The 27,207-nt window shown below is 30.8% G+C and overlaps 1 protein-coding gene across 2 annotated transcripts in view; it reads left to right on the top strand.

The window, feature by feature from the left end:
• Window positions 1–27,207, top strand: part of LOC144848764 (transcription factor SOX-5-like) — a 63,052-nt gene that overhangs the window by 1,682 nt on the left and 34,163 nt on the right. For both annotated transcript variants that reach the window (XM_078705676.1, XM_078705675.1), the window contains exons 2-3: window positions 13,247–13,302; window positions 19,747–19,809. The gene's annotated coding sequence lies outside the window, so the exon portion shown is untranslated. The remainder of the gene's footprint in view (window positions 1–13,246; window positions 13,303–19,746; window positions 19,810–27,207) is intronic.

The raw sequence follows: 27,207 nt of genomic DNA, 5'->3' as shown, positions 1-27,207 counted from the left end.
TGTACTATTTCAAATAATTAATTTGATTTGAATAATTTGAGAAATTAGCTATGTTTATTCATTATTAATAATAAGCAAACTACAATCGTGGTTGATAATTTTTAATTATGTGACGTCGTATTGAATTTCATAGTAATTAGCTTAAATACAGTACTTTACTAATTTAAATAATTATTAATTAATACTGAATAGGATTTGAAAGTAAATCAGTGATATTCACTTATCATTCAATGCTAATCTGTTTCGTTGAATTCCATAATAATTAACATATGGTATTAATTTGAATTAATTAGCCTGATAAATTTGATTTGCATAATTGCAAGATTATTGTTTATTTAATCGTAGATTGAGGCGAAGGTGGTTAACATTATAATGTTCTAGTTATGGAAATCTCCAGGATTAATTGGAATAGTTGATTCCATCCGGTTTATTTTAAAATGGATCTACTACACAATGTTCATACGCAATTTCTGGATTATGTTTAAACCACTTTTCTTTATCTTGTATAGAATGTGTGTCCAACGAATGAATGTATATTATCGCTATTGCTATTCTGTACAGTATTAATAACGTACTGTAGTATAAAACTGACTTCAAATAGCCAACATTTCAATCTTTATTTAATCATCGATTCCTGATGATGATCAAATAAAGATCGAAACATTGAATACGGTAATGGCTTGTCTTTCGTTATTTGGAATCAATTTTATACTATGTTATTTAAACATAATCAGGGCATCTATTGGTATCAGTAATGTTTGTACCACATTATTGTATGGTTCGAATGCAGTATTATTATCGCTACTGTACAGTAATACCACTTAAGTCTGTACGGTTGCAATACAGTATTTTACCACTAAAGTCTGTACGGTTGCTGTACGGTTGCAGTACAGTATTTACCACTAAAGTCTGTACGGTTGCTGTATGGTTGCAATACAGTACTTACCACTACAATGTATGGTTGCAATACACTTTGAGTGTACCACACACTACCGTACAGTTACAATACAGTGTGAATGTGTAGTGTACCAACACTGTATGGTTGTACATTATACAGTGTACAGCCAATAATATACTGTAGACACAAAATATTAGTGTTTGTCTTCTTTCTGTACAATACAATTCAATAGGCACAATCTTATTAATTACCCAAAACAACATGACATTATCATGAACTTAGTTTGATTTAGTAAATCAGAGAAGATTGTCATTTAGATCAAGTTGCATCGACTTTACCAACAATTATTCCATTTCAATTTAAATTAAGTAAAACAAAAATATTTATTAAAGCATGGAATAAATGGGTTTCGCTTTGATTCCTGTTGCGTGTTACTAAAAATAGTACACGACTCCAATTTCCCTTTTCTGAATGTGTCTCTGAATACTGTGTAACTTGCGCTTTTAAATCCCATGTTTCTTCGATAAACTCTCCACCAAATCACGGCTTTAAACATTGAGCATTAACTTCCATCCTGCTATGTTGTTTCTCGCTTCAAGATAAGAATAAAATATAATTTTAAATATACTAAATGACGTGAACGTGCCTAACAAAAATTGAATGGTAATAATATAAATGATATGTGTGTCAACATTTGATAAATATTTAGATAAAGATGTATGGAATTGATGTGCTGTGCGTATTAGACATTTCCTCTTGTTTTAAACTCTGACAAACAATTGAATCACATAAATTTGTTAATCTGAAGAACAGCTTAAGGTATAATAAACTACTATTATTATAATATGTATGTTGGGTAATTGTAGGTGAGTGCTCATGAAAGTAGAGTATATTATTTTATAAGCTGTGCATGTATTAATGTTTATATAATATGTATATGGATAGGTATTAAAGAATTATTATTACAAACAATTATTAATTTATTATATATATATATAACGAAAAAGAAAATGATTTCACTTATAAAAACAGTAAAGTAAAGTAAACGTTCAAATTTAACCAAAAACACATTGTCAATTTGTATTAATATTTATATACAGTAATATGTATATGGATAGGTAAGAATTATTATTACAAATAATTATTAATTCATATAATATATAACAAAAAAGAAAATGATTTAACTTATAAAGACAATATAAACAGTTAAATTTAACCAAAAACTCATTGTCTGACAGACATTTTGACCATTTTATGCTGTAAATGACAGTTTTTTTCACCTTTTTGCTGGGACCAATGAACCACAATATATCCACAATTTCTGTGTGAAAATGGTTTATAATAATATAATACTGATATGAACTTTAATATTAAGGATAATAGACAAAGGAGATAAGGAACAATGAACAACAAATTGACGAGAACTCCGACCTATTATTTGAAGAAAATAAAAAGCACACCTCTATTTCTCCTTCTGAAATATATAATTGAAATTATGGTATTATAATATTTCAAATCAGAATTTCTATATCTATTATTGTTTGGTGTTTGTTTGACATATAAACTATATATTTCCTATTGGTTTTACCTTCAATTCTACAGCCATATTGCCCATTCATACAGAATACAAACAAAACTTCCTAAACTCATTAAGACTTCCTATATGGAAATAACCATGTCTTTATTTTATTTTAATGGTTTAAACTCTATAAAAATACATGCATTTACACTGCATTTAATCTTGCTTATCAAAAAGTGTGATCCGTGCATTGTGACCCATTCTGCGTTGATAATAATGAACAAGTGGAGTCACAAGGTCACTCGGCAACTGATCACCCATTTTGGATATAACTCTGTATCTCATAAGTGAGACCGTTTGTTATTGCCGGATTCCTTGTCTTCTCTCATTCCATCGTCAGAATAATAACTCATTTTGCATGTCTGATAAATGAAGGTAATAAATTCGTTGTCGGACGTTATCTTATTTAGAATGTATGTCCCAATGTCAGGAGGGGCTGCACGGGTTGTTCGCGAATCAATTTCTTTACCTGTCTGTCCGTCTGTTACAAGTTCAACATCGGGGTAAACACCAACATAACCTATATAATGTTTGTATGTCAACAAGGGGAAACATTGAAACAAAAAAAGAACATTAATTGTCGATAGTTCATGAGTCGTACGTCTACATTGATGAGCCTATTCTTACTTACTACTAATGCTATTTAATACGCAACTCGTACATTGCATATTTTAAGTGCAGTTAGGATGAAAGTTGAAGCTCTTAATAATAAATATTGATGATAATGGTGAACATTTGCTTCTGTATTTCCAATTTAATTTTTCAAAGGAATTTTAAAATCTTTGTGTTTATTTCCCAGCCGTTTCATTTACCGCTTGCATTTTAATTTAACATTTTTAAATCATTTTCAGTATTTTGACTTTTTCTGAATGGTCGCTTAAAGATTTTATATTGATTTATTTGTATAATATTTTAATTAAATATTTATATATTTAGTTATTCTCAATTAAGTTAATTATTATTATTTAGGCGAATATTATAATTTAACTATAGTAATTATATTCATATCTATTAATCTTATTTATACCCATAACAATAATACATTATTTGTTATACAGTATTGCAGAAAATAAATTAGTAACATTTGCATTCTGAATGTACTGTATGGATTTTCCAGATATGTATGATCAATGGCATATGTGGGAGGGGGGAGGTGTTAACGTATTAAACATGAGTGGCAACAATTTAGGGTGCTTGCCAACAAGTAAAGGGTGGGTGGAAAAAAGCTTAGCATGAAGGCTATAAATTAGAGATGGTTGTGAAAAAAGTTAGAAAGTGCCAACAAATTAAGGATGGATGGAAAAATGGAAAAAGTTCTTTCTACACTGTCAAACTTTATTTGATACAAAAAAATGGAATTTGCCCATATATGAACAGGGTGTCTAGAAAACTCAGATACTGTATCTGAGATCAGAACAAAATGACAATGCATCAAGTTCAAACACTTAATTTTAAAATGTTTAGGCCCTGGGTCTTCCCCTTCCTATTTCAAAATTCTGCATCTGGAACTGGGTTTCTAGTGATTCCACCCTAGCCAACATCGTCCAAATGTCATCTGCTATGATTTCTAATGTTTTAGTTAATTAGTTAATGGATTTTCATGTGTAATATCTTGGATTCTGGATATCGCTGATGACAACTTGCTTCCCATTTTTAAAAAATGTCATAAATTAATTCATAATAATGATTTTTTAAACTAAAACAATGTTATTTTTAGAGCTGTACGTTTTTATCAATATCGTGCATTTAGTAAAATTGGTAAGAATAAGATTATAATGATTTATATCACATTTGCCACGTAGTCAGTTATTTCTATGCTAAAAAATTAAACCGAGTTTAAAAAAGTGACATAATCTTAACCAGACCAGCAAATAGTCAGAAACAAATATAGGCTGACCTGCGTGTAAAGGTCAATTGAGTTAATTCATCATTAGTAACATTGTAATAAGCAGATGTGCTTAATAATAAGATCTACTGTCCTGCTTGTTTTTATGTTTCTCCTCGTTAAGAGTGGATCATGATGAAGATTACACAAAATGCATTACTAACTTAAACATAAGTCTTAAGAGTTAAATGAAGGGTATACTATACTATATACTAGTAGTGTATTTGAACATTGCTTCGTATTGTCGTTTTATTGGGAAATAGAGAATTATGTATATGAAGAAATCAATAGAACATTGTCACTGTTACAAGGATATATTTATTCAGAAATTACTAATTAGTAGTATTAATACATTAATATATACTGTATAATTAGCATTAGTGCATTGTCAAAATACATTTTGCTTTTAATTTTTTATGAAATTTTAATGAAACAGCGAGTTCCAGACTTAGCCTCTTTAGCGATAATGTTACAAAAATAAAAAATAAAAATTCTGTGAGTAAATAAATTTTTCCCAAACAGAAGAACTCTTGACTAAACCTATGTTCACACTGAACCAGTATTCGGTCAAATGTCCAGAGAAAATTCTAGGCTACTGTACAAATTTTTTTGCCCATTCACATGTATGTTTTGTATAGGAATCCAAAAGTATATAGAAATCCATAGTTAATGTGAAGTGTTCTATTCTTAAACAATGAACCCATTTCTCCAAGCCCGAAAACCATACTATCGTGACCCCTGGATTAAATTAAGCAATCTCCTTCAGTGCGATCCTAGTCAAGCTAAGAAGCTAACCCAGTCAAGGAAGCCCTTCAACAGTCGGACCCAGCATATATTTGGATGCTAGAGAAGACTGCCTCTTGGATGCGACTGGCATCAGTGGGAGGAACAAAACTGTACTGTACTGCACATTTTATTCCCCGGACTCTGTACAGGAATCTGAGCTCAGTGTGAAACGTAGCTTAAACTAAAACCATTTTAAAACAGTCTTTACAACAATATGAATATGGTAGTGCAAATTAATGCATAGAAACAACTAATACTATATACAATACAACGAGTTAGCAAACAATTGTGCAAAATATATTACATTTTCATTGATTTTATTTTGAAGCACTTTGTATAACATCTGGCTTCCTGTAATATATTAGCAGCAAATTGTGTAAATGATTACTGTTTTACACTTATATATTATAATCTATATAGCACTATATTACACAATAGAAGTATGTTTTTTTTTAATATAAAAAAATTAAAATTAAATCTGAACATTTACAGTATTCAATAAAAGATTATAAACATAATAAAAAACAATTAATACAAATGAATGAATGAACATTATGATTTTATTTTTCTATTTATTTATTTTAAAAATTAAGTAATTTGACCAATCACAAGTGACGAATCATTTAAAATTATGGCTTGTGATTGGTCAAGGTGCTCGTGTTTGTGTCCTAGTGGGAATTAATTAGTTTTGTAGATTTTGTTCTCAACACTGTATGACATTAAATACATTAACTTTTTTATTGGAGTGGGATTTTATTTTAATGCAAAAACATTCTTCATTTTGTTTAGTTTTACCTAAAATGACAAATTAAATTTGCATCCCCATTGGATCACTTGTTCTAATTACATAGAATTCAGCAGATATTGATTCTTGTAAGTTTGTTGAAGAAAATTGACTAGATTTCAAGATATGACCGTAATTAAAAACACAATACGTATTTGTTCGTTGCAGCTGTCATAGAAGATACGATAGAAAATGAGTTTGTTTGAATTAGACTGAAGCAGCCTTATCTCTAGCGTGTATTGTGTTTCATGCAAGCAGCCCTATATCTTAAGGGTGTGTCCGCATCAAATTATGCTTCATACAAACAGTCCTATATCTTAAGGTTGTGTTCGCATCAAATTATTTTCTAGTTGCTTTGTAGATTTTTTGAATTATATTAATAGATATTAGAAAGTTTTCGTTGGTTTTCAACCATTGAATAAATGAACTTAATATTCATTTTTTGATTTAGGTGAAATGTCTAAACACCTATAAAAGATCTGTAGTTAAGAAAATGAAAAATCCCTACTCTTGTATTCAAATATTGCAAAAAAAGTTTAGTGAAATGCACACTTCTTTTGATACAAATATTCCAGGCACAACAATACAACATCCCATCTAAAGGACAAGATAATTGTTTTTCAGCTAAAATTCTATTTCAGTCTTTTACTACATTGTTTAAATAGCAGTCTTTGTTTTTAGTATAATAGAAAAATGAAATTTGTAAACGTTTTGTTTTCCCAGAACGAACTCAAAAGTTTTTGTTTAATATTAGACTAAATATAAACTGAATGTTTAAATGACATTATAGTATATATTGCTATTAAACTGTGTTGTAGTGTGCATTACAACATAAAGTTGTGTGATATGTGGTCTAGTTGGGTTTTATCATATAAACATCTTCTATTGGGTTCAAAAGTATACATTGTAGAACTAATAAAAGTAAATTTTCTGGAAAGTAACTCAATTATATGTGAACATACGGAGTTTATATATTTTATATAGTATTTCTAAAAGCACAAAACAATGAATAGTCCATTTCAGTAGACAGTGAGGTATTATTAAAGTGACTTAAAATGATTCTATTTTCTATGACTGTAATGTAATGACAGTCCTTTTGGGCCTAGCCTGAAACACTCTGGAATGTGGGTCCAATTTCGACAATATAGTTCTAACATTGTCAAGCATACATAATGCTACGCCTGAAATCAGATCTGATACAAGATGCTTTACACAATCCACAGCTTCTATTATTTATTGACCTGGAATTGTTTATATAAGGGTGGGGAACCAAGACTTGACAAAAACTTATTCTACTTCGAAACCTAGTTCTTCCATTCATTTTGTTTTGTTCAACACAATATATAACAATGCTTTGACGTACTGATATTTCAATAGAATTTTTGTTAAAGAACTTAAGTCAATAATAATGGCCTACTAATACTTTGATATAACATTTCCTTAAAAGGAAACAAAAGTCTATAAATAGAGTTATTTTTTGAAGTTTTTGTTTGTTTTTTTTTTCAATACAAAATGAAAAACAAAAGCAGTGAAGTTTAGAGGAATTTATTGAGACCAAAAGTTTTATTTAAATATTTTGTATTCCAAATTTACAATAGTGTTCTTTTGTTTAAATTCAGCATAAATGAGGTGGGATTATACGCGAGCATGGGCTTATACGCGAGCATAGGCTTATACTCAAGCATGTGACTAAACTTGAGCATGGGCTTATTATACTCAAGCATGGGCTTATACTTGGTTATAGTAATATGTTCATTTCAGTTGACTTTAAATTGTATTTCGTATTATATTTTCAAACAAATTCAAAACGGGAAAAAAAATAACTGTTTTGTCGAAAAGCACATAAATAAATTACACGTTTCCATATCGGTGTTCTAATCGAAGAAAGCAAGCAAAGCAATCCAGTACATTAGATTGTCAATGTTTGATATATTTTATCTTACATGTTTTTATACATTTATTAAATTTATATAGTTCAGGGAGATATATTACATAGAGAGGAAGTATACCAGGTAACAGAGAAGTAAATATGAATATAAGATTAAAAATGGAATGAGTATACTAAACAAAAAGGAAACAACGTAGCTTTGATTATAACTATTCTAGAAATAAATATTGTTTTATATTTTGGCATGATTTTTATCTTTTTCACCTGGTTAGCCAGTGAAAGACTTCATTGAAAATATCACTGAAAATTATAGTCTATAATAAATTATTTTAATAGTAATAAGTAAATCTCTGCAATAGCTAAAATTGTCACAGTTTTTCCGTTAAAAAATAATTTATGTTTTAAAATGCCAAAAAGTGTAAATATCCTCCTTGTTCAGTTCTTTTGACATTGTGACTTGTAATTTTATTTTGAAACGTCAAATTTGTAAACCTGTCAAATTTTATTTTTCCATTGTTGTAGGCAGATGAGTCAGGCTTCATTGTTAATATTAAATTCAAGGACTTTTATATAAAACATAAAACGTCATCATGCTTATGAAATAATATAAAGTGTTACAATGGAATTATTGTTATTTATACAAATGAACATTGTATTGTAAAATAACATGCATTTTTCTTTTTTAATAGTAAAATTTACAGAAAAATGCCATTGTTAAAAAACCATTACTCCATGGTTAAACTTAGGAACATCATATACTATAATGTGCATAAGTTAAATTACTATAATACAGAAATATATAAAATTCTAATTTAACAATGTATTAAAAATACAATAATACTTAATAGTATTGTTTTTTTTTTAATAATCTTTTTTCCGAGAAGGTGACTTAAAACCACTTAGGAATAGAAAGCTTGAAGAAAAATGTTTAAAAAGCAAAAATAAGAATAATGTACAACCTAAGATTTGAACTTAGACTCTTTATCTTGATAAGCAGATGCCCTACCATTAGACCACTATAAGAATATGTACAATATATAATTTAAAACTAATTTCCTACAATCTAAAGATTCAAAGAGTAGAACAATACAGCTTTATCATTAGAAAAAAAATAATGTAAACGATTAAACAATAGACGTATTGTTATATGAAAAATTTATTATCTTTGACAATACAGGAAATTAGTTTTTCAATAGCCCTCTGATGTGATTTAAGAGACTTGGTAAACCTTTTTTGAAAATCCTACTTTGTTCCTCCCGCCGCCGCCGTGTCAGCATGTCATATTATTGTATTGTTCTAGAACACCTTAGCAGAGCCCCCAAGGATACCTGTACACATCTGAAGTTGCTCTCCTATCATCTGTGTATTATTTAAGCAGCAACCTTGGGGCAAAATACAGGCTATTTACAACATTCCTGATCGCATTCTTCAGATAATCACTTTCATATGGGGTAACAATAACTTGCTGTGTTAGCATTGTGTGCTTGCGCATAAGACCCAATTATTGTGGCTTACCAACTGGCTGGATGCCTGGCCATACAAGGTAATCAAGAAAGGTGGGCAGGGCCTATGTTCTTCTTCCATTGAATCTTATTATGAGGTGAAATTTAGCTGTTGTATTAAACCACTGTCACATTAGTATCTGGATGTTAAAAATTAAATGTTGTAGTTGGCCAGGCTGTAATTGGTCTCCCACTCAGGGACTTAATTAAAGCAACGGGTCATTAATTTTCCACATCCCTAGGCTATCGCTCTGTTTCTACTCTGTTGTTTTTCACGTATAATGGCCTTTTGTTAATTACACAGTATAATAAGGATGGCAAAGCACTATCTCTTGTCAGGTGTACAGTTTTGTATGCTTTGCTTGTGTTGCCTAATTCGTTGTTATTTCTCCTGTGGGTAGGTAGATACCCACTAATCACTGGCACTCCGTTAACCTTGTTTTATAATTAATTTATATAATTGCACAATCGATTCAACTTGAAATATTGTTTAGTTCAAAAAGCTATTTATTTTTGGTAGCAGATCTTCTTGGCAATGATGATTTCTGATGGCCTGTCACTCACTTGATTGAATACCGCATTATGGACGCAACCGTTAAATCCTGACCTCAAATTGATTGATGTCATTAAAAATTAATTTTATCTTCATATAAATACATACTTAATTGTTTATGATTGTCTTTGTTGTACTATAATCATACATTATGCAAATATCATTTTATCTATCAAAATTAATATTTGATAGTATAATTCATTTTAAACAATTCTTTCTTTTGTATTTGACAGACATAGAGAAACTCATATTTAGGCCTAATCTTATTTTTCCATGTTAGTACAAACAATCAAAAACCAAGCCATTTGCCTTCAAGAACTTCTGTTATTCCCGAGTTTTAACCCCTTTTTCTATAAAATGTATAATTTAAAATGGATAAATCCAAAGGCAAATAACTGAAAAAATGACAATGCTGTGGGTATCAGTGGCTGGATCCCAATGGAGATACAAAAAAAAAAGTGAAAAGCTAAATCGAAACGATAAAGTAAAACAGCCAGAAAAGTTAGCATAGCTTTCGGGCAAAACTAGCCCTTCATCAGTGCAATTTAAAAAATTTAAAATAAATAAATATATATATTAGTAATTATTTTTATTATTCAAAATGTTAATTTTATAATATAAAAGCTACGGTATTTTTATTTCCTCATTTTATGATCGCCAAATTAACCCATAAAAGTGGTTTTGTCCTTTTTTTTGTTCTCTTTGATTGGGTTGCGTGCCCGACAGATATACTTGTTCATGCCTCGTGACTTGGAAAATTGGTGTATAGGAATCTATCACCGTTGTCATACAATAATTATTTATTCTACCTAACAATCAAGAAGTTGATATAATACATCCACATACCAGCTATTGTGCGTAGTTAGACCTGAATGACTGCACTGAACAATGAATGTTTTCCTTTGTATTTTTCTATTCATCTACAACAAAAGAGTCTTGTTAAATGGAATTTTTTAGTGGGGCCTAGCTTAAGGACTTTTATTTATTTCAAGAGCTTGTATAGAAATTTAATTGTTTAGTATTTCATTGTACTTTTTCAGATTACAAGAGTTTTTGTAGTTTTTGACAACATACAGATATGAACGCTGTGGTAATAAATATATAATTCATAATTACAATCATTGTACAGTTAAATTGAGGGACACATTCAGGACTCCAAAAAGTGTCCCCTTAATAGAGGTATTTTAATAATAATAATATTTATTTCCACAAATAATAGAGCAAAATACAAAGTAACATAATAAATATACAACCGATAATGAACATAATTAATATATAAGTGGAAAAGGGACGCCACAGCAAGCAAGTTTTAAATTGGGCGCCCCTCTCAATAGTGAAACAACTAGAATCTGAATAGGGGTTGGCTGTAGTGTTAAAACATATATTTACCCTTGTTCTTTTCATTGGAAACTGTCCCTTTAATAGGGATGCCCCTTAATAGCAGTGTCCTGAAAATCATCTAATTTCTCTTCTCTTATTTTCTTAAAATTAAACTATTTCATTGTTTTTTAAACTGTTGTTTTGTTCCTACTTTTCTGTCAGTCAGATATTGATAAAAAACAAGAATACTGGCCCATTATTCTTAATAATCCGAGGCGTATCCTTCGGGAATTTTATTGATTTAATCATGACTACGTAGGTGATTGAAAAATACATTGTTCCATGTTTCAGTGACCTGAAAAGGATAAAATTAGACAGATAAAGTGATCGATGCCCTTGACACTGTCAGCTATGCTGGAAATGTGTTTGAAGATATGAAGCATGTCGCATTATTTTGTTGTGTTTTACATAAAATATGTACTAATAACTATTATCATTAGGCTACGAATGATCAGTTTAAAATGTTAATACACTATAGAACATTGATGTTCCTACTTAAAATTATTCTAGCAGAAGTCCTCAAAAGTTGAAGGTAAAAATACCACAATTGTACAACTGGGGGAAAACAGTACATTCAAGTTGTAAAAATAAATATATAGGAAGTTATATGCTTGGCTAAAAGACCACCTGTCTAAAGGACCACCTGAGTTAAAGACCACATGTGTACATTAGACCACCTGTCTAAGGACCACTTTATTACTAACCACATTTTTATTTTGTCACTTGTCCTCGAGTTTTGCTTGAAATAATGAAAATCACCACACATACAGTTGTTAATGTACTAATTTTGTGTGTAGCGAAACAAACAAAAATTTGTTTTCACACCTTATAGTGGCACTACTACTGGCTTGTTAATACTGTAGCATTGCAATTTTGTCCGCAACTGCCGAGTCTGTTACTACTAACGTTTTCCGTAGTTGGTCATACCTTCCTTCTATGCTTAATACAACCTGACCTTCTCGATTGTAGTATAAATCGTTTTTGTCTCAATATTCTCTTTTATTTTCAAAATAGAGAAATGATTAATGAGTATAGTATAATGCATGCTATATAAACCAAGGTATTACAAATAGCTGCAAAGTAGAAATTGCATTTCCAGATACATGTCTGTTTCCTCAAAGAAATAACAAAAAAAAAAGGAAATTCTTACTTAATTTTTACTTTTTCCTATATTCTGGCAAAGTAATGTAATTGTGTACAATACATTGATTTATTATTGATAGACTATAAGTAATTCTTAAACTGTAATTTATAATCATTATCATTATAATAATTATTATTCCCTCTCACTTGTTCCACAGTATTATTTCAGCTGTCCACTTCTTCCTATCTTTACTTCGTGTTTTACTGATTTTCCTTTTCACCTTTATTATCTTGGTTATACTTTTTCTACACCTGATTCTCTACTGTATTTCACATGTATGGCATTTGCTCAATCATATCATAGGCAAATTCTGCAATAGGGTTATACTAGGCATGGTCTATGATATGATACAGGAGTGACATATGATACATTATGTGACACTGTATCATAGAATTTGCTTATGATACTGTACAAATTATTGATCCAGTATTTGAGAATCAGCTAATTTCAGCTTTCCACATCTTCCATCATGTCTATCTAATTTTTTTCCAATCTTTTTCCTTTTCATTCTTTTTCTTTCCACTCTTTTTCCTTTTCACCCATTTTCATTTCACTCATGTCTTTTCAGCTGTACTCTTTTGGAAATGTTAGTACCTTCTAGTTCTACCAGAGGATTTTGACATTTGAAATTAAATTATGAACTACTTTTGTGTGTTTTTTTTTTATTACTATTTCTATTATGTTAACAGTCTCCTGTTTAAAAAATCCTGGAACCACCTGAGTACGATCATATTAAATTATTTTTAATATTAAAAAATGTCTTGTTATGACAAGTTATTTTATGACTTTATTAAGATAGCTGTATACTAGAAAAATTAATGATTTTATTTTAATTTCTTTCCTTCAGATCTACTTGTCGTTGATACAGCACCTAATCTAATGCTTTGGAGAAAACAAATTCAGGTATGTTAAAACTACACGGCCTAATTTATACCGTAGGCGGGTAGTATGTATCATTCTCAGTTAATACTTTCCTCCTTCCATCACTCTTCGCATCCGTCATTTGTGGGACAGATATCCCATCTACTGGCCTCAACGATCATAGTTAATGTAGTTCAATGCGTAGCTTGCTTTAACTGCAGGCAAGGTGGTCAGAATTTGACATCTTTAGTAAATTGATGGAAAGATGATATTATTAGATTAAGCAGTTACATTGAAGATATTAAAGATATTTAAATCTTTTACCTATGCACAACCTAAGATAATGAATATCATGGAACACTCTTCCAGAATTCAGTATCATTCTGCCGAACTCTCGTTGTACAGACTGAAATACTTGCGTTGTACACTATCAGTTTGCGTTTTGTATTGCTTTTATTGAAGTATGAATATCTTTGTTTTTTTGTTTTAAATCAGTAATAAAATTTAAATACTGTTGACGTATATATATTCAGCGAACAGTCTAGCATGGACAATGTTGAAATGACAATGTTAGGTATCTTGTATTTTTGTGTTAGTTAGGCTAGTTGGAACTATTTAACTTTACTTAACTGCTAGCTGGTACAGGGTGTATTGATCCCAATGCAGCCTCATAATGAAGCTTACTAGGATTGGGTGCAATTGAAGCTTCAGGGATAAATGTGCAAAAATTGACAATTTAAAAGAGAATTTTACGAGGATGCATTTAAAACTGGTTTTGATGCACTTTTTAAAAAAAGAGGGTTTCATTTTAACCTTTAACCTCTTCTTTCCCTGAACTCCCTACCCCTAGCTACATGCCCCTAGATACAGTAGCAGATCCAGGATTTTGCTGAACTGAAGTTAGTGTCCTATCTTTTGCAAAATTCAGGGTGGGGGTGGGGAACGGTCCGGGCCAATTGGGCTCTCCCCCTTGAATCCGCCTACAGTATGGCAGATATAGATAACAGAGATTGTTTCTTTACACCTAGTTTGTATACCTCACTATAGAGTAATATTACCCAACAAAGAGAATATAACAATTATGGTTGAAAAGAATAAAAGTGCTGTGTAATGATCTTGCTATTATTTTCCACATCAAATGATTCAGGTATGGGAATAATACAATTGTTAATTTGTTATTATAGATTACAAATGAATGCCTTTTAAACATTTCTATAGTGGGTGTATCCATTCATAATATACGTTTCCTTAACAATGATTTATTTAAACACTATTATCTATTTATTACTTTTCCAAGTACTTGTCAATATCTCTGAAAAAATTCTTGCCACTTTGTTCTCTCTCTGTCTTTTTACCTTTTTTTTTACCATGGGCAGATCCAAGGGAGCCCCTAATTTTGAAATTCACAATGCAAAAGATATTAGTTTAAACTTTACAGCAAAAAAAAAAAACTTTGAGAAAAAAAGAAAGGCGTAATAACTTTATACCATATGTTTATGAAAGCTCAGGTTCATATTAAAGTTTAAAATATAAATAAATAAAAAGGAAAGAATGTATTTAATATTTATGAACAAATCGACTATTTCAGAATATATCACAATACGATATATGTAAGAGAATATATCCGACAAAACATAGTTGGCTTAAGTTACTGCTATATAATAAGACGACATGCCGATACGCTTTATTATTGAAGAGGGACGGGGAAAAAAGAGGAAATTCATAATTTGTCGTATTATGATTACAGGTAATTAGGGCACTGCCATCCAAAGTAACTGATTCGCATATTACCCAGGTGGCCTTGAGCTTGTCTACCTGTGATGTCATCAGTTTACTCGTTTTCGATTGGCTGATGCAAGTTATTATCACAATTTTTGGAAAGATCAAGAAGATGTTGCATATTACCCAGGTGGCCTTGAGCTTGTCTACCTGTGATGTCATCAGTTTACTCGTTTTTGATTGGCTGCTGAAGTTATTATCACAATCTTTGGAAAGATCGAGGAGCTGAAGAGATTACTCCATGGTGTAATTGTGTCCCAGGCTATTGAGTTAAAATACACTTGCTTTTTGTCTGATATGCTGATAACATTTAGTGTTTTCTGGACACTTTAGGTGACATCTTCAATTGTGGTTGTCTTTTGAAATCTCAAGAGGATCCCCAAAAACTTGTAAACATGTTTTTGTCAAAATATTAGATCGTCAAATTTGATGTCAATTCGATAATGATACCTCATCAAAAAAATTTGAAACAACTTTAATTTTGAGTTTGAACTTGGATTAGTATCGCTTTAGAATTTAAATCTTTTTGTTTTCTCACTTTGTAAATGTACATAATATTATGAAGGACTTTCGGCCTGCGGTATGAATTGTCATTTGTATACATATCTGGTTAAATCTGATTGAGTAAAATAAATTATACAACAATAATCGGTATGGATTGAAACAATCCACTGTATGAAGTTGTTTTAATGACCAAACAGTATGATTGTGTCACTAAATTCTTCAACTGAAAACAGTGACAGCAACAACACAAAAGCTAGGTGAGCAAGTCTGTGTAGTCAGGATTTTTATAAGGGATTCGTTTTTCCATAACAATGGCAAAAATCATCACAAGCTAGGCTACAATAGTTAGGCCTATTTACCACCACGTCTGTTGCTAGTCTCTAGGTTAAACGGGCACTTTAACCAAGATTAGGGGGTACGGGTATGCGGAATCACTACGACCTTTTCCGTATCAAGATTATTGTAAAGAGAGAACACGAAAGATAGAGAGAATGCATCCTTTGGTTGTGATTTGTGCCATCAAGAGCTGGCTTTCTCCTTGGCCATGGTCTTGGGACATCTGGGTTCCTGTCAAGAGTATCATGACTACCCTTAGGAAGTTTCTTGGGGCATGTTTCTCCAATAGAGGCATACATCTTGACCATAGTCTTAGGCCATAATGTTTTCATTTCAAATATCTTTCTACTTTTTATATAATAGAATAATCCAACAAAATTGGAAGTAATGTATACATTATGTGTATTATTAGTCAATTAGACAAAAAGTGTTGTCTTCCATAAAGAGGATTGGTATTTCCCAGTTTAGTGTCATTCATTCTCTACTAATGTAAGGTATTTCTTATTGTCTGTATTGATGCAGGCCTAAGCATATTTACCTTGAGTTTTCCAATAATTAATGAAATAAAGTTCCACATGTTTAGTCATAATTAAACTGACCTTTTCTGTTCATCCTTCTAATTATCAATCCAATGTAATAGTGTTAGTTTGTTAGTGTTAGTTAGTGTTAGGGTTGGCAGTATTATAGTGTTTAGATTCGTCCCAATAACAAATGTTAGTTTAACTGTATTTGCAAAGGACGATGCACGATTGGTGGAAAAGCAATTTTATATGTTGCATTGAGAGTAAATTCTTTAGCGGACTTTAAAGCCACTATGTTGCAATGAAGGATGTACACACAATGCGTGTCAAAGTAATTTGACCAATCACAAATGACCATCCGTAATGTGGCATAGCACAAGAAATGAAAACAAAAGAGTTTGTTCTCGTTATTTTTAAATTTTATTTTTGGGAGGTCTGCAAAACGAAATATATGAAAGTTGAACCAAGCACCTTGTGTTGACAGGCAAGGTCATTTTTTTTATGAAAATAAGAAACCTAATATTTAACAGTGAATTTCCTCATTTTTAAAACACAATGCAAGCTGGAAACAATTGTTCAGTTGTTTGGCTGGAATTTTTGTCACAGAGCCAAGTACGTAATAGGATTGTTGGAAAAAAACTGGTATCCATTCATTCAATGTGAATTTAGTTTTAAAGAGAGTACAAAGTGTTCAGTAAGAAGTGGACCATTTAGTAACGCTAAAGTTTATTCTTCTTTGGTAATTGTACATTTGTAAAAGGTTTGTGTAATTTCTTTGTTTGTATTCGTTTGTTTCAAACTGTTGAAAGTTTGTTAAAAGATTCTAGAGTGAAATACAGGATGTTCCGTCAAGATTGGTTTCGAATATTATTTAGCTTTTACAATTTAATTTGTCATTGACCGTTCAAAAGAAAGGTAATCTGTACTGTTACAACTTTTCCATTGTGAAGAAAGTCTACGGTTACTATAGCAGGGTCTTGAAACAGAAGACATCTCTGATTTAAGTTCAACAGTTTTCTAAAGCTCTGTCTACACTATCAAACTTTACGTGACAAAAAATGTGATTTGCCCATATATGGACATGATGATGTCATATAACTACCATATTTGAGCATATCACTACCATATTTGGGAACATCACACTTTTTTTGTGAAGCTAGTTTGATAGTGTAGACAGAGATTAAGAAACAAAGTTATAATACAATCCAATTTAAATATAGATCATGTCAATTGTACCTATCTAATGTTCATGGTAACTTATAATATTTATTGTATTTTGGGGCTGGGAGCCCGTATATACTTAGTAAAATCTCTCATTGGAGAGGTACTGTCATTTTACATTGTTTTAGGATATTTCATGAACTTTTACTATTTTTTGTGTATATAGCACTAAGATAAAGTATTTAATATCAAACAGTTGTATTAGGCGCTCTATATATAAGACAAACATTATTATTGAGCACACAGTAAGAATTAATATGTTAAAAATCAAAGAAAATGTCTTGAAAGTCTTTTCCAATACAATGAAAAGAATCGTTATTCAACTTAACTTAGGCAATATGCACACAGTGAATACATCCACATGCACTTAGCAAGTGAGGACTTCACAAAATGTTATAATAAAATCGTAATAAAATTCTTACTTACAGTGCTTTAAAATGTTTTGAAACGCTAGTTAATGAATATATATCAATAAAAATTGTCTTTTAGCTATAACTTCATAAATATTACCGTGGTCAGTAATGGATTCACTACTCATTTTTACTTTAATAAAAAAAAATCTATGAAATATTAAAAGTTGTTATCTTATAGTCTAATGACTTTTGAATAATGAATGAAAGATGTAAAATTGACAATGACAAAATATATTTAATATAAATTGTCGATAACATGTGATACACTCTCATCGGCATGTTGTATATGTATGATGTTGATACAAGGTTTTTCCTGTGGTCTTTAGGTTAATGACTGCACTTATAAGCATAAATTTGCAGGTTCGAATCCTTATTCTTGTCCTTTTTGATTGATTTAATATAAAACTAGAGGTTTAGTAAGGCGGCGGCGAAATGAGAAAGTTTGAAGATGTTTGGCGCAGGTGTAGTGATGCATGACTGAACAGAGGCCGGAGTTTTAAACTGCCATATCTGGGTTGTGGCGACAATTTTAATGGTGTGTTCTATGGGTTTTTTAATTTTTTTTCATACGCATCCAACAGCGAGTAACTCGCCAATTACAGGATGGATAAACTATTTAATAATTTATCATGCTTATATATAAACTAAGTCTCATTTGAGGGAGTGGAGTTGAAAGAGTCGTGAGTTACAACCCTGGCGCAGGTCAGGATTGAACCCCGAACCTTGGGATTGGAAGGCAAGCATGTTAACCACCAAGCTACAGCTCCACTATTTTTTAGTTTATCTAGTACTATTGTAACATCTTAGCATTACATCTATATTCATTTAAAAAATCATAGTTTATATTTCGAGAGGGCTAATATGTATAAATATCTATAACAGTATTTATTGGATTTATAAATACAGATATATTTTTTTTTTCCATGACAAATAGCAACTATTCTGAAAAAACCGATCTGAAATTTTGAATTATAATTTAGCAACTTTATTCGTAGAATCATTTGAAACAATGATTGAAGGAGGTCTGGAGTAACAACATGGGACTTGAAGAAAATTAGTTCAACATCCGACAATCAGAGATGGGTAGAGCGAAACCTACATTTGATATCATCCAAATTTTATTAGCTATTTTATTTTAGAATGAATAATACAGATGATTCAAAAATAATATAAAGTTTATTAAGGGTGAGGAGAACTAAATTAGCATCTTTCTCTGATAATAATACATTAAAACTGATATTCAATAGGAATATAATTATAGAAACTTTTTTTTTCTTTTTGAATTGATTGGAATTTTCAGGTGTAACTACTCATCTTTCAAAATAGATATTTTTCCTTCTAATTTCGTAGGATTCTGGAAATTATCATTGCATATGCTTCTATCCATATTATCCAATTCTTAAGCTGTTTACACCATCAAACTAGTTTGACAAAAAAAGTGTGATGTGCCCAAATATGGTAGTTATATGCCCAAATATAGTAGTGATGTCCATTTATGGGCACATCACATTTTTTTGTCACATAAAGTTTGATAGTGTCGACAGAGCTTTATAGTTGTTCTGGGTTAAAACTTAAACTAAACTTGTGCCAATTTTATGGCTTTTGCTTGTGGCGTTTCTGACAACATCTCAACACGATCTGTAACCAAAAGATAAAATAAAATTCATATTATATATTAATAAAGTTATCTATATTTTTTCTGTATTTTTCAGATAAATGAGGAATTTTTCAGCAAGTATTTAGGATACGACAACTTCTTACCATCTTCTAAATAGGTAAGAGATAGGTCTACAATATCAAACTTTATGTGACAAAAGAATGTGATGTGCCCATATATGGACATGATGATGTCATACCACTACCATATTTGGGCATATCGTTACCATATTTGGGCACATCACATTTGTTTTTGTCAAAATAGTTTGATAGTATAGACAGAGCTTAAGAATTAGGTCTAGATGTTCAATGTAAATTTGTTAAAGTTTATGGAAACTGTAAAAGGTCCTAAAGGAGTTAAGTACATGCTCTGGGAGATACCGTAGATATTTTAAGTTTCTTAGTCCTTTGTGAGGCTTTCATTGTACTTTGTATATTAGGTTTTATTATTATGACCCATTTGTTTTTGAGAGCCATTCTCTTTCTTTTTGATGACTCTTTGCCTTAGGAGTTTGTTGCTAAGTAATTCAATCACTGATGTGTGGGAGTAGATCACATACCTCAAACGCACATAAGTCCTCTTGTTGTTTTCATTGGTCTATAAATTGAAATGATGACAGTGCTCGGTTTTTTGTTTGCCGTCACTTAAAGTTTGAGGAACTATGGTACCTGTGTTTCATCCCCATTGTTCATTGTTTGTGTTTAGAATAAAGAACTGCTTATAATAGCAATGACAATAATAAACAAAACGCAATGATTTCTATAGAATTTATTTGTTTAAGGGTATACCTGGATATGACCTATAATAATATACTCTATACTTATTTTATTGTTATCTACTACAACGTTTTAAGTTGAGATATGCTGAATAAAAGATGGTAGATTACCCGATAATATTTTTCGCGTCTTGACCCCCTACTTACTACTGAAAACTACTAATTCATGTTCAAACATAAATCCCATTCACACATAAGTACCATGTCACATATACGGTAAGTCCTGTTCCACATAAATCCTGTTCACACATAAATCCTGTTCACACATAAGTCCTGTTCACACATAAATCCTGTTCACTCATAAGTCCTGTTCACACATAAATCCAGTTCACACATAAATCCTGTTCACACATATGTCCTGTTCACATATAAGTCCTGTTCACACATAAGTCCTGTTCACACATAAGTCCCATACATAATGAAGTAAACAAATTGAATCCTAAGATATCTTCATAAGATTGTAATAATGTAATAATAATGTAATAATGTAATATTGTTTTTTAAATCATAAAACATAAGAAAGTACATCAAAAACATTTCTCTTTATAATTATTGTATACAAATTAAAAGGAAATGTCCTTTCTCTGCAGTAAAACAGAAGGTTGATTTTTTTGCAGTAATACAATGATAAATTTTAATGACATCACATAGGTTATTTATTATTCATAACATATTTGACACCTGTCTGTGGTTGATACTTCCTATAAACTATAAATATTGCTTTAGGTTTCTTTGAAATTAATGTCAGCCGAATTACCTTGAGGACCCACAAGTATGTATAACCGTCATCCTACTCAATTTTTACTACATGGGTATTATAAGGAAACAAATAAAAACATAACCTACAAATGCAGCGGTGACCTTAGTTGGCATATCCCCCTTCAATGAGCATAAAGGAAATGCATTGGACAATCATCCCCACTGGGAAATGGAACAGTCTGCCACACATGATTGGGGGTAGAGGATAGTATAGTACATTGTTGAGGGGCAGATGCAGGATTTTTTAAACAGGGGAGGACTAATGTAGAATATTAATAGCCTGTCGAAAGGTAGTTCATAATTTAATGTTATCCATCAAAAGGAAGAGAGTACCCCAAGAACACCCCCTTCGATCTGCTGTCACTTTTCATTTTCATAATTTTTTTTTCCAGATTCATTTCATTAATGTCAAATTTGTCTGTTTATTTCTTTTTCCACATGCTTTGATAAAATTAACTTATTAAGTTTATATCAACCCCTTTTTTCTCCAAATCCCCATCTCCGATTTCAAGTTCTGTTATCATTTGAAATAAAACATCTCAAAAGCGCAAGAGTATAATTCAAAAGACTATAGAGGGTGCCCCTTTTAAATTGATTGATGAAGATTTGTTGAAATCAAGTCGAAACGTCGCACATGTACGTATTCATGAATGCTTTAACGTAAAGAATTATGTACAGATAGTTAATATAAAAGAGTGAGCCCACGCTGCCGGGTATCTCCTCCATGTTGCCCCAGATCCATATACTATTAGGGGCGAATCCAGGGGGCAGCTTATCTAGCCCGGCCCCGCTAAATTTCGCAAATTGTAATTAATGCAAAAGATAGGACATCAAATTAAACTCAGCCCTTCATTTCACCATTTTTAGACCCTGATCCCCCACTATTTCAAAATCCTTGATCTGCCACTGACTATTACACTGCAATCCAAACCAAAAGGAGACCATGTGACCTACCTACATGAGCATTAATATTCTTGGTCTTCCTCTTGGTTTAATAATTATTTATTTATTTGAACAATATACTGCGAATTAGGACATTTCAAGTGGAGTTGATCATTAGGAACAATCAGTAGAAACAGACAAAGTATGATATACGATACTAGCAATCTGTGATTGATGTAATTTTTAACTGAATGCGTAGTCGCATTTGTAATTTGAATGTACCAACAGATATATAGAACTCCTGCACATATTCACCCTACTTCCATACCGAACCTGATTTGAAACATAAATAATTACTTAGACAGAACTAAATATATACAACTTTGATTTATAATTATTAATAATTTCATGGGATTTATATCTCACGATTAGAAATAACCAAGCTCGATTTAGTACTACTAGCCCGACCGCCGTACACTTTCTAGCTATAAGCCTCTCTGGGCAAGCTGTGACCATCCTTGGTGGGGATAATAAAATAAATAGGGCAACTTCTAACCACCAGTGTGATATAACAACAAGCCTGCTTAAGACGATCTGGTGAATAGTTTTATAATTTTTGTTTAATTCAGCATACACCGTCTGGCAAAAACTTCTCTGGGCAAGCCAACATTATCCCGTGTACTTTGTGAATTTAATTTTTTTTAAATAATTTAGCTTACTAATCTAGTGGGCTAGTCATGTTATATATTTTTACTAAAGCTCTGTCTACACTATCAAACTTTCATGTGACAAAAAAAATGTGATGTGCCCATATATGGACATGATGATGCCATATCACTACCATATTTGGGAATATCCCTACCATATTAGGGCATGCCACACTAGTTTGATAGTGCAAACAGAGCTTAATTCAAGCCAAGGAAACGATTTAATTTTATGATAAAAATACTGTATGAACAGACTCGATTAAAAGATATATGGATAAAAAAAAAAAAAAAACATGACAATAAACGTAAGATGGTAAAAATGAATGAGAAAAAACTAGAATATGCTGGTATAGTACAAATAAACTCACAAGCATTTTGCGTGGTGATATAAATTGTAGCTATGTCTGCCTTACTATCTAATTTGCATTGTGTTTGACTTCCTCTTATAAAATATATAACTGAAATGTACAATTGTGTTTTCGAGCTTCGTTGTTGACCTTAGGGAAATATTTTATTTTGCCAGTGCAGTCATTTTAAATGAAACAATATTCCTTGACATCGGAAGTATTACAAAATTAGGTGTTTATGCTAGCTATAGACATCATAACTGTAATTAATTTTTATTGTCTCCCAAATCCGTAAATTTTATTAGGTTGTATCGGAATGAGCACGGAAGCAATACTAATGTTTAAAGATATTTTTAATACAATCGTCTTTTAGACGCAGAGACAGAGATATGTATGATAATACAATTGTGTTTCGACTTTTAATACTACATCATTAGATCGTATAGGAATATATTAATAAACATTTAAAATCATTTATTGTAATGTAATTGCATCATTTGAAAAAAATTTGCATGAAAATGCCAGCACGTCTGTCCGTGAAATACTCATGAGAAGAGATATCTGGTTTGAAATTGTGCATGAGGGTATAACCTTGTTCTGTGTTTGATATAATAATGGGATGTAATTGTCTTAGTAAGCCGGAAATGTAGAAACCTAGTATATGAACATATTATGCGGATGATCCCAGCGGTGATTAATCAGCGAGTGCAATTCATTTGTGCATTCTGGCGTAATAAAATGGATGTACAAAAAAAACAAAGCCACTAGCATAGGTCAACATGAGTATTGTGTACGACACACAATGCGGAGTGTCGTCGTGTTCGTAGTAGTAATAGGAAAACGGCGATGAAGAGGTGAGGATGAAGTCAACCACGGCACCAAATGTACAGACGCGATTCTACCCCTTTCATTTGACAAAATTACGAGGTAGGTCGTAGGGTTAACAATGCATGTCCGTCTCAGAGGATTGCTGTCTCTGACAATGTCATGTTTATTGTTCTTCGCTGTGTATATGCTTGCTATTGTCAATTATCGTGAAACGCTTAAAATGATGTAGATTAAATGTAGCAAATTGTTGCCTGTGTCCAGATCTCTCTGATTTAATTTGTCGCTCATTTTGTCATGAGTCCTCTGATGTTATTTCTGCGAAATTGTTTATTAAGACGTGTCATAAATATTTGAATTTCTTTACTTTAAATATTTAAATAAATTTGTCATTGAAACATATTAATAATTTAAATATGAAATCCATGATTTATTTAAAATAAATTATCATCAGCAGTAGCAGCGTCATTAACATCATCATCATTATCATCATCATTTTTATCATCATCATCATTGTCATCATCATCATCATCATCATCATCATCATCATCATCATCATCATCATCATCATCATCATCATTGAAATCATCATTGAAATCATCGTCATCGTCATCGTCATCATCATCATTGAAATCATCTTTGTTTTCATCATCATCATCATCAACATTCTTTTTCATATCATCATGATTATTTTCATTGATGTTTACCAATATTTGACTTGTAAGAACAGTCCAATGGGGCCTAATTTGGAGATAATCAGGAGGTGTGAGTATACTCTGTTAGTATTAACAATGGAGTTTACCAAAATTGTGTGGTTGTATTTAAGCCTAAATTAGGGGGTGGAATTATTATACTTGAGCATGGGATTATACTTGGTCATATATGGTAATTTAAAGCAAACAGAGCTTATAACCACTATGATACCATAATTATTACCATAAATAGTCATCTATCGATTTCAGACCTTTTTATTTACCAAAATATCGTACAATTCAACATTTTTAAACATGACTTTCTTCACATGCTTTTTATAACCCATGTGTTTAGTTCTACATTCAATTAGCGATTATACTAAACATTTCTGTGTTGCAATGATTTTTAAATAGCTAAACAGATAGATATATCGGTAACATAATTCATACAGCTTTTGTGCAATTCATAAATATCACAAATCATATATGCGTCGGATTTAAAATAGTATTTGTACGAATCAGTTGACGTAAAGACAATATATGTAAATTTTCTTCTTTTGAATAATGAATGAAAGAAAAAAGAAAGTAAATGAATGCTTGAATAAATGTACACATATAAATTCAATATTTTCTTATATTTGTATCATTTTTAATAAAGTTGAAAATTCATTAATTATTACCGTTATATATCCTTTTTTTTATGCACAAACGTAATCATAATTTTTTCATGCGCAGAATTATTAAATATCGATATATAAATAATTAAACATCATTATAAATTTTACAATAATGTCTATAGTACTGCGTGATGGAGGTTTTACAAGATGTAAAATAAAAGGAAAGTGAAAAAAAAAAGATTATCAATTTTAAAATAATGTACAGTATACTGTATCTATAATATGGTTTAACAAGATGTAAAAAAAGAAAATAAAAAGAAAAATGCTTATAAATTTTTAAATATTAGTACTGTATGCTTTAGTTACAAAAAGAAAAAACAATAAATGGAAATTATTGAAAAAACAATTCTCATTTTACAATATATTCTGTATACTTGCTGTATTTAAAAGTGAAAGAGAAAAATTGTTAAAAAAAGTTTTATTGAGTTCTTTTAAAGTTCTATTTCTTCCTCATTTCTTCTTGTACAGATAATAAAAGTATCTGTATACACTGTCGTGCTGAGCTATATTGTTTTAATATATATATAAATGTTTATTATTTTTTATCTTTTGTTTTTAACAATGCAACCTCGCTTTAAACAATGCAATATGGTACAGTAATATAAATATATCCACAAGTATAAAACAATATTCTTTTGCCTGAGGTCTTTAAAAGTGTCTTTTGTTGTTTCTTCCAGTAATTATTATGTGTCTTTGTTGGGCAAACAGCCCCAGCAATTTTACCAGCTTCTGATCATAAAACTTTATGAATCTTTTCCTATGACTTAATGCATATTGCAAGGAGGAACAATGGTTGTAGTTCTTTTGTTATTCATAGGAAGTTGATCTTAAGTGAGCCATTGTCTTCTCTATCCTATGAACTTCCACCTTGGGAGTTTGATTGGGATCGCAGCGAATACTTGCCGTTATTTATTGTTAAGATGTCCTGTACAGGACCACACTCGGCAATGCTCTCTTGCACTTTGGATTTTACACAATTTTATTCTTGAGTGATTTTTATACTGGCAGTTTTGATCTCATAGATCATAATAGGTTAGTCATTGTTGATATTATAATCATTTTGATAGTGTTATAGACCAACAGACAGACTGACTGAAGTTGCCTGCAGTGATAGTAGATCAAAAGCATGTTTAGTATTTAGTTTAAAGTAAATGATTAGAGTATCTCAGTGGGAAGACCCATTCACCTGTAAATTTAAATAAATTAACATATATTTTGACTATTTAAATATTACATAGGTATAGTTTGTTTATATAATATAATATTTTAAAAAATCAGTCAGGGTCATGTCAAGATCATTTATTTTATATGTTAACATTCCTATTCAATTCACACATTAATATTAATAATTTTATTATTTATTACTCTTGTGATATTATTTATAACATTTAAAGAAATATTTTGTAATGTTCTATAATTATCATCAAAATCAATCCTTAAATATCCTCACAATAGTTTCTTCATAGTCTTAAACATTTTTAAATTAATTTTATTTATTTAAAATATTTTATTATTATTAACTGAGTATTTGTTTTAATGCTTCTTCACATCCAGATTTCAAACACAGATTTTATACAACCAATTTTATACCTACGGTATCTGTACTAATAATAATTCTCTATAGACTGTTTAAATAAGAATTCATTAAAATATTCTATTGTCCATCGTCCATATTTAACATTCTGCAATATATTCACTACTACTAACTACTACTTCAATGTAGATTAAATTCACTACAGATTTTTGTCATTATATTCAGTATAACAATAGTTCTTTTATGTGTGCATCTCGCGTTACTGACAGCCTTGCATTGTATTCACGAGAACAATTGATCCGATTGTTGACATCCGTT

The sequence above is a fragment of the Antedon bifida genome, chromosome 7 (assembly GCF_963402885.1).
Source record: "Antedon bifida chromosome 7, ecAntBifi1.1, whole genome shotgun sequence".
Classification (NCBI taxonomy): Eukaryota; Metazoa; Echinodermata; class Crinoidea; order Comatulida; family Antedonidae; genus Antedon; species Antedon bifida.
Note: the sequence above shows the minus strand (reverse complement) of the source record. Positions and strands in the feature narration are given on the sequence as shown.